We start from the raw sequence: 8,941 nt of genomic DNA on the forward strand, positions 1-8,941 counted from the left end.
TGCGGGAGCATCACGGGGGCACAACGGGGGCATCATGGGGGCGCGGCGGGGCATCACGAGAGTGTAGCGGGGGCACGAACCGTGATGAGCAGCCCCAGCTCTCCCCTTTCCTTTCCACTTAGCAACCGGACCAAAGACTGGCTGAGCATTTGCATGTTTCCTCCAGTCTGACTTCTCTGATATTCTAGCACTACACTGCCCGTATGGATTTTTAATTAAACATGATGTCATGAAATCAAATGTACCTGCTAAACATAAATGACTAAATGACTGGGATTTGCCAAGATGGCAACAATGCCCATTAAGAACACAGAGCACAGGAGGAAGGAAGCAGTAAGGGCAGTCCCTTCTCTCTCTGACTTCTTCGCCCACGGAAAAGTCTTTTCAGGCTGAACACTGTACAATGGGGGTGTGGGTGGGGGTTACACAGGATTCTAGATAGAAGTGCAAATGGAAATGTTTATTTTTCTTCCCTTTAAATGTTAAGACATCGCAAACCTCAGGCCCTGTGTGACAAGGGCTGAATTGCGCGGAATCAATAATTAAAACATACATGGCTGGCAGGTCAGGGATGGCCCCAGCAGACCTTAGCCATCAAAGAGTCCACCTTGATTCCCGATTAGACAAGGCAATCAGACAGGCCTAATTAAAACTAACACCTTTACAATTGCTGTGCTGTGAAGGGATTAATTTGTCAATTATTTTTAAGCTGATTGCAGTTCATATCACAGACGTAGACAGCTTCCTTCATCCTTTAGATAAATAAATGATTAACCTAAGAACCACAACTTATAGGTAGCTCTATTTAAAATCTTTATTGAACACTTGGGCATTTTCGAACACATCAATATTTTATTTGTACTGTGTAAGCTATACTGAGGGAAGGCTGGACTTGTGGTGGACATTTTTGAGCATTTCTCTTAATATTCATTATTGGAAACCAACAGCACCACCATTAAAAAACAAAAACAACCCAAACAATTCTAGAAGGCCTCGCTGTTTGCTTTGAAAGCCTGCTAATAAGTCTAATGATCATGAAGTTTGGTTTTCTGCACTTTTCTAAATATGTGACTTGAAAGTTAGGTTGGCTATTATTTTTGTTCAGTACTGAGAACTGCTATGGTCACATTGTACTGGTGACATTTAAGGCTAAAGGCAAGGTCTTGAGGGCTGGTGAGATGGCTCAGTGGTTAAGAGCACCGACTGCTCTTCCGGAGGTCATGAGTTCAAATCCCAGCAACCACATGGTGGCTCACAACCACCCGTAATGAGAAACAAAACAAACAAACAAAAGACAAGGTCTTGATAAATAGCCTGGTTGTCAAGCACCTGATACTAAGATCTTCCAAGACCTGGGCTACAGGGATGAACTGCCATGCCTGTCTGTCAAGAAATTTCTCTAGTTATGATGCATTTGCTCAAAGCTTTCCTTTCTCCACCCACCCCCTTCTTCCTTTTAAATTCAGGGTTAGACTCCTCAGCTATGGAAACAAGGTAAAGGCACTTAGATTGTAGGCTGTAAGGCTCTGATGCAATCTCATGCCCAGCACTATGACTGACAACAAGCCCTCGAAACGGCAGCTCTGGTCTTTGCCACAGGTACTCAGTGGAGAATTCCTGAATGCCACGGTCAACTAATGATGTATGAGATACAGCTATCCTCACAGTGCTAGTCCACATCACTCTGCTTCTAGAGATGCCAGAAGTTAACCTTCATAGCAGGGCTCATTACAGCGCTCATGGGAAATAGTCACACCAAGAAGAGGTTTTCAGGACACACTTGAACTGCACACTGCTCTTATAGATCTATAATGGTTGAGTTACAGAGAACAACACCGTTCCCTAGGTTCATATAAGTGTCATATTAGTATATATTTGGATTGTCTTATGTTAGAATGTTTGATTTTTAAGAACCATTGTCTGGGCTACTAACTTGAGTTTCAAAAAGAAAAAAAAATGAATGAATGAATTTTGGTGTGGGATTAGAACAGAATCTCCAGTAATTTCAGAAATGGCTCTGGAAATACTTCTGCCATTTTGAACTACAGATTTGTGTTTCTGTCTAGACATTTGTATTTATAGCATAGACAATTATAAAATCCAAGTATCTGTCAATTCTGAAAAACCCTGAGGATGCTCTGTGGCCTGCAGGAAGAAATACTCAGCCAGGACCTGGTTCTCTCTGTAACAGGTTTGCACACCTCAACAGGTATAAACTTCCTTTCATCTTTTAAAAATGTTAAAATTATTTGTATACCAAAGTATTGTTTTAAAATGAATTTCTATAAGTTTGAGGCCAGCCTGATTTACAGAGTGAGTTCCAAGACATCCAAGGCTACACAGAGAAACTGTCTCAATAAATCATAAACAAACAAAAAATTAATAAATCATAAATAAATAATAAAATTAATATCTCTATGATCTCTAATCAGTAACTACCTGATTTGTAGACCTATTTTATTTATGTATATGCTCAGGGTAATGTACCTTCCACATGATGGAAAGGATGGAGAACAGTTAGTTAGTATTGGAGAAGGCCTGCTCTACAAGGATTAAGATCTCTGCTGTCAGAGGACTGCACTCCCTGCTCCCCACACACAGGATGAATGCAGGCTTCTTTTTCTACAGGACAGCGGAAGCCACGGAAGCCAAGGCGTCAGAGAGCACACGGGGAAGGAACTCTACTTAGGAGGAAGGAACTACTCAGTAAAAGCAGACAAGAAGCAGGGGCAGAACACACTCACACCGAGCAGAGATTCGGCTCCTTTTCTAACCCACAGGCAGGCAAGGACAGGGTCTTGTGCATAGGGCTGACAGGCAATTTGTTTTGGAGAATCAATTTTTAAAAAGAAAAAAAATACCAGCGTGATAACTTTTCCAGAAAGAGATGTATAATTCACCTTAAGGAAACTCAATACATGAAGACATGGATTTATGAAGTCTATAAATTAGGTAATAATTTTTCGCATTAGCAAAGCCTTTCATGGGAGGGTTAATTTATTTCATCAGCTCCCCTAATACACTTCCTTTGACTTAACAAAATTCAATTTATCTATTTCTTTTGTATAAAGTAAGGTACACCTGTATTTAAGAATAGATGCCATGGGAATCCTCTGGCTTTCTTAGGGTATGGTAAGAGTAAGTGACAGGGTGGCTGTGTGTAGCTGCATATGAAATGGCAACCATGGTCCTCAGTAGAGAGCGCATGCCATTTGATAACTGTGCACTGTAAATTCTTGAAAACAAAGCAGAGGAGAACGTGTAAGTGCCCATTTTAGACCTTTACTGGGGAAACGTTATAGAGGGGGAAGGTGGCAGGAGTCTGCTCACAACAGGGAGGGTTCTAGTCTTCATTTATAATGTCTCCTGGTGGTGGTAATGGTACAGTTTATATCCTGTTATAGTCACTGGCTTCTTAGAAGTACACATGCTTCCTTCTTTTTTTGTTTGTTTGTTTTTTTGAAACAGGGTTTCTCTGTGTAGCCCTGGCTGTCCTGCAACTGACTTTGTAGACCAGGCTGGCCTCAAACTCAGAAATCTGCCTGCCTCTGCCTCCCAAGTGCTGGGATTAAAGGCGTGTGCCACCATTGCCTGGCTTGCTTGCTTTCTTTCTTTCTTTCTTTCTTTCTTTCTTTCTTTCTTTCTTTCTTTCTTTCTTTCTTTCTTTCTTTCTTTCTTTCTTAAGAGTGCTCTGGTGCCATGGAGGAGCCTGGTGTAAGCCACCAGGAGAGAGCAAATCATTTCTCAATCTTCTGCAGACAAACATGTGCCTGCAGACATTTTGTCATGTGCCAGTCGACCTGTGGAAGCACATTTTCTAACTTATAAAATTCATGTAATATAAATGGGGAAATAAATGTGTTTTAAAGATAATCCCCCATGACATCTTTCTCTAAAATTCAATTTCCTTTTTCTTTTTTTGAAAACTATCAATGGTAACCAGTCTACTTCACATGGATTTGGAAAATGAGGCATCATCCTTAAAGAAGAACTCAGAAATGTTATTTGAAGAATTACTATGATTAGAGGGGAAAAAGCACATGCCCTAGGCTTTTAAAGAGTATACAAGAAAGATTAGATTTTATCGTTCTCTCTAAAGACATAACCATGATTTACATTTTCAAAATTATTATAACTCTTTTTAAGGTAGTACAATTTGTCTGGTATTTTAATCTATTTTGAGTTAACATCTATTAGCACTTTTTGAAAATGTGAGGCAATTTGCTATGCTAATTAAGGTAAATCACACCATAGTTTCAGTATGTGGCTGCTGCTGTGGCTGCTGCTTCAGAGGGGCACAGGAGAGAGGCTCAGCTTTCCAGCACTCCTCTACCCCCCCTACCAGGTTCTCACTCACCATCACCAGAAAGTTCCTGATACGTAAGAACCTAGCCTAGAATTCAGCTATTCAAAAAACTATTCAACTGTTCAAAAAATACAAGAGCCAATAAAATATGAAGAAAACATAAATGTTCTTTGTTTTTGAAAAAAAATTTATGCATGATGCACGCATGTGACAGTGCATATATGTGTGTAGGAGTAGCCACATGTGGAGGACAGATGAGGAGGCGAGGTGTCTTTATCGCTCTCTGCCTCGTTCCCTTGAGACAAGGTTTCTCACTGAACAGGAAGCTTGCCCTGTTGGCTAGCTGGCTGGCCAGAGAGCTCCTGGTACCCACTTATCTCCATCTCTCAATGCTGGGGTTACAGAAATGTGTATCCTGGGACGCTGGTGATGAATTTAAGTCCTCATCCTTTCAGAGATCATTCTCCCCAACCCAGAGTGATCTTCTCTCTGATGGAGAAAGCTCTGGTCTAGCTTGAGATACCAACAACAGCACATTACTTTATACCCAGACTGTAAGCTTCTAGACAGCAAGGGGTACTTTAGTCAGCTCTGTTTTTCACCCAACAGGTGCTGTTAGTGTCATTAACTAAGACGCAGGTTGTGTGAGACAGCAGTGCTTTGCTTTCATATGCTGCCAGATCCGCAGCCTGTGGCACATGACTACTACGCAGTACACACTCAGTGTGCAGCCTGTGGCACATGCCTACTACGCAGTACACACTCAGTGTGCAGCCTTTGGCACATGCCTACTACACAGTACACACTCAGTGTGCACTTGCTGGCTCAGTGAATACAGGAGTCACTCAGAGAATCTGTTCTGAATAAATAAAAAGGGAGCAGTCGGCATGGTGTTAACTCTGTTACCTGCCTGTCATTCACAATGGGGGCAGAACCGGAAGCCCTTTAACAATTTTAAGTTCCTGCTCATCCTGATCCTTGGCTACTGTTGATTTCTATCCGATCCCCTCAGGTACCTCTTTCCGAGCTTAGTGACTTTGCACTCATATGGTGGCAGAGAAACTGTTGCTGGGTACAAGGCTGTCAGGCAGCCCTCTGAAATGTCTAACCTGTAACTGGGTTGAATGATGGCCGCCTCCTTCAACATCGGTTAAACGCACTACAAGGAGAGACAGGCTAATGATCTTGGATACAAGCACGTTCCTACAACCTCATGAGCCACAGTCAGGAGGCCTGTGAGTGTTATTACCCCACTTAGGTTGGTGGAAAGTCTGAACATTCCAAGACATTTCAGGGCTCTCCTGGGTCACAGGTACTGGGTAGTAGAGTGACTGTGCAAAGGTCTCCTGACTCAAAGCAATGTTTTAGTACCTCTCCCTTTTGGGGAGACAGGTGCTTCAAAACTGATATGGCTTCAGCCCTCTGTGGGGTAAATAGAATAGAACTGCTCTTTCCTTTTTTCTTTTCTTTCCCTCCTCCTTCCCTTTCTTCCTTCCTCTGCTTCTTTTCTCCCTCCCTCCCTCCTCCTCTCTTTCTTTGTGGTTGGTTCTGTTGTCACTGTGTGGTGTTTGTAGAACTGGAAACATGCTGCAGACAGCACAGCCCCAGGCTTATGGAAGTCACCAGATGGAAACTGTTGCATGTGCTTACTACAGATTAGACTCCATGATAGGACAGCGCACAAGCAAGCTTATTACGGTTTACTTTGGAAAAAAGTACTTGAAAATTTGTCTTCATTTTTCACCCAACCACAAGTCTAGCCTTGTTCTAGTCAGAACGGGTAGGACTGGCTGGAGCAGAGCAATACAGTGAAAACTGACTATTTTTTTCAGTTGTATGAATGTTAATGTGCTGTGACACAGATGTATGGCATGGCAGGAACTTGTAGCTCAGACTGAGTCAGCTAGTAATGAGAGCCAGGATTTGAACTCAGGATGCCAATATACAGTGCCCTGACACCTGGGTAACTGTCAGACCAAGACTTAGCTACTGGTCTTCCTAGTAAAAGGCTTTCTAATATTAATTTCCTCACATTAAAACCAGGTGAGGCATAAATACATTTCCAGGCACTTGACCTTCTCTTCTTCTACAGGGCTTCTCTGTGGGGAGACAAATGACAATGGATACCACTGAAATGTTGGCTCAGAGAACGGACCTATTAGGAGGTGAGGTCTTGTGGGAATAGGTGTAGCCTTGTTGGAGGAAATGTGCCTCTGTGGGGGCGGGCTTTGAGAGAGCTTCCTCCTAGCTGCCTGAGGATGCCAGTTTTCTGTTTGCCTTCAGAACAAGATGTAGAACTCTCAGCTCCTCCTGCGCCATGCCTGCCTGGATGCTGCCATGCTCTCGCCTTGATGGTAATGGACTGAACCTCTGAGCCTGTAAAGCTTGGGGCTCTTACAAGTTTCCTTCTGACAAAGGCAACTTGGGCACTGCCCGAACTGGCATGGCTTTCTTTCTCATCTTCTTTGCAGGGACATGTTTTCTCATGTTCCAGAGAGAGAGAGAGAGAGAGTGGTCAGCAAGATTGATATGGGATGTGGCCCCTGCCCTCTTGGGGCATATAGCACAGCAGGGAAGACTGGTAGTTCCAGCAGCAACAGAAAAATCTAAGAGGAATTTTCTAACAAATGCAAGTTATCACAGCAGGAAGTCCACAGCAGGAGCTCTGGTTGGGAAGAGCCTCCCCTAAGAAGGATGTTTTCCTGGACTTTCAAAAGCAAGGTGTCAGGCAACGTGTCACACGAATTAAGTGCTTACAAATTGTGCAGATAAGAAAGGAAGCCAGCCCAAGAGTTATTATAATAGAACAGCCAGTTTTCTGCTTTGTAAATTGTAGTGTGCCTCTCATTGCGAATAGCTCCGCTCTGAGGAGGTGAAAGGTGAAGAGGAGAGAGGTCCTGTGCGTGGGCGGTAGGTGCTCAGGTGCCTCTGTGGAGTGCAAAACAGCATGCTCAGGCCCCGAGACCTAATTCAGGACTACCACCCTGATGCTGGTCTGTCACTTTTCACAGAGTCCCTGGGCAATGTCACTCAATGCTAACAGCCCTAGGGGCTGACTCCAGGCTGCCCAGAGGCGGAGTGTTGTCTCTGGGGCAACAGACCCTGGAGCCTGCTTCAGCTTTCAGTATGTCCACAGTGTTGACTGGGTGCCAGCAAAAGTCTCTCAAACACACTCACCCAAGTACTCTGGTGGCTGGTTCCCACAGGCTCCAAGATGGACACATTGTGAAAGTGGTGAACAGTTATGGGAAGTTAAGTGCCACTCAAAATTCCTTCATGGAATGTGATGGGTAACCAGAGTGCAGGTGAGATTTAAGTAGCACCACAGATGCTCTTCCCCCCTGGTGCTAGCAGTAGAACCAGGACAGGACAGGCAGCTAGGCCAGTGATCCACCATGGCAGAGACTGAAAGGCCAGCTGACGGGGTGATGTGCCTTGGTCTGCAGCTGGATTCTGCCAACACACTGCAGTCTGCTGTGGTCTCCCCATGAGCAGAGCAGGAAACCAGGAAGTCCATACCGTTTGTATTGCATGCCTTTTGTTCAGCACTGAGGTGCATCTTCCAGCCCTGTTCCCTACCTCTGATAGGTAAACAGCTTCCTCTTTCTTTCTCATTTTGTCTAAGGCTTCAGCCAAGAGCCCCACAGTGATGCATACATAACAAACATGATGCATGCTTCCTGACGTGGGATACGTTCAACTGTGTGCTTTCAGGAACAGACAAGAACACAGAGGTTGCCATCCCAACTGCTTATCAGGAAAGGCACGCGGGAAATCCCTTTAGAACTCTGTGCTCAAGCCATCTCCCAGGCAACTGTCTGGTCTCTGTGAGGGATCGATATTTGGAAGCGCTCAGGAGATTCAGATGCATGGCACAGGTTGGGAGGGAGCAGCTGATCCCTGCCACTGGCACCTGAAGGCAAGAAATAAAAGCAACAGGTACCAACTCCTTCCAGTGAGGCCCTCCCTGCAGTCCTGACTGTGGGAGCTGGAGAGAGGAACCGGCTCCCAGAGGCTCGAGCTGTCTTTTTCAGATACTCAGCACTGCACCAAACAAAAGGCTTGCTCTTTGGATGCCTTAAACACGCACTGATTTCCTCTTCCCATGCCTAACTAACCTCAGGTCTCTAACTGGGCTTCAATGACTTTCCCAGAAGCTAATGGGAAGTAAGAAAACAAAGAGCCCGGAAATCCAGTGCTCACACTTAGTGCTTCCTCAGGGAACAACACAGGTATTCTGGAAGCCATCAGGGACCGTTCAGTACATCTGAAAGAAGGAAAGCTGTGTATCTCATTGGCATCTTCAATGCCACTGGCTCGTCATGGGGTCAGTTGATTACGGAGTACACGTGACGCAGTATATTTGTGGCTTGAGACAAATGGAGGCACAGACAAAACTTGGGTCCTTTATATCTTAAGATTGTAAACTGTGTGTGCAGGAGAAAGGGGATAGGGAGAGGGAATAGAGGGAGGACAAGGGGGTGGGAGTTAGAGACCTGAGGTTAGGCATGGAAAGAGGAAGTCAGTTCGTGTTTAAGGCATTCAAAGAGCAAGCCTTTTGTTTGGTGCCGTGATGAGTAACTGACAACAGGGACAACACTAACACAGTCCTGATTTGTAACACACACACACACA

General features: G+C 44.5%; 1 protein-coding gene across 1 annotated transcript in view; it reads right to left on the reverse strand.

Moving 5' to 3' along the window:
• Nucleotides 1-8,941, reverse strand: part of Fbxl17 (F-box and leucine rich repeat protein 17) — a 426,380-nt gene that overhangs the window by 3,160 nt on the left and 414,279 nt on the right. The gene's annotated exons all lie outside the window — the stretch shown is intronic.

The sequence above is a fragment of the Mastomys coucha genome, unplaced genomic scaffold, assembly GCF_008632895.1.
Source record: "Mastomys coucha isolate ucsf_1 unplaced genomic scaffold, UCSF_Mcou_1 pScaffold14, whole genome shotgun sequence".
In the NCBI taxonomy this organism is placed as follows: Eukaryota; Metazoa; Chordata; class Mammalia; order Rodentia; family Muridae; genus Mastomys; species Mastomys coucha.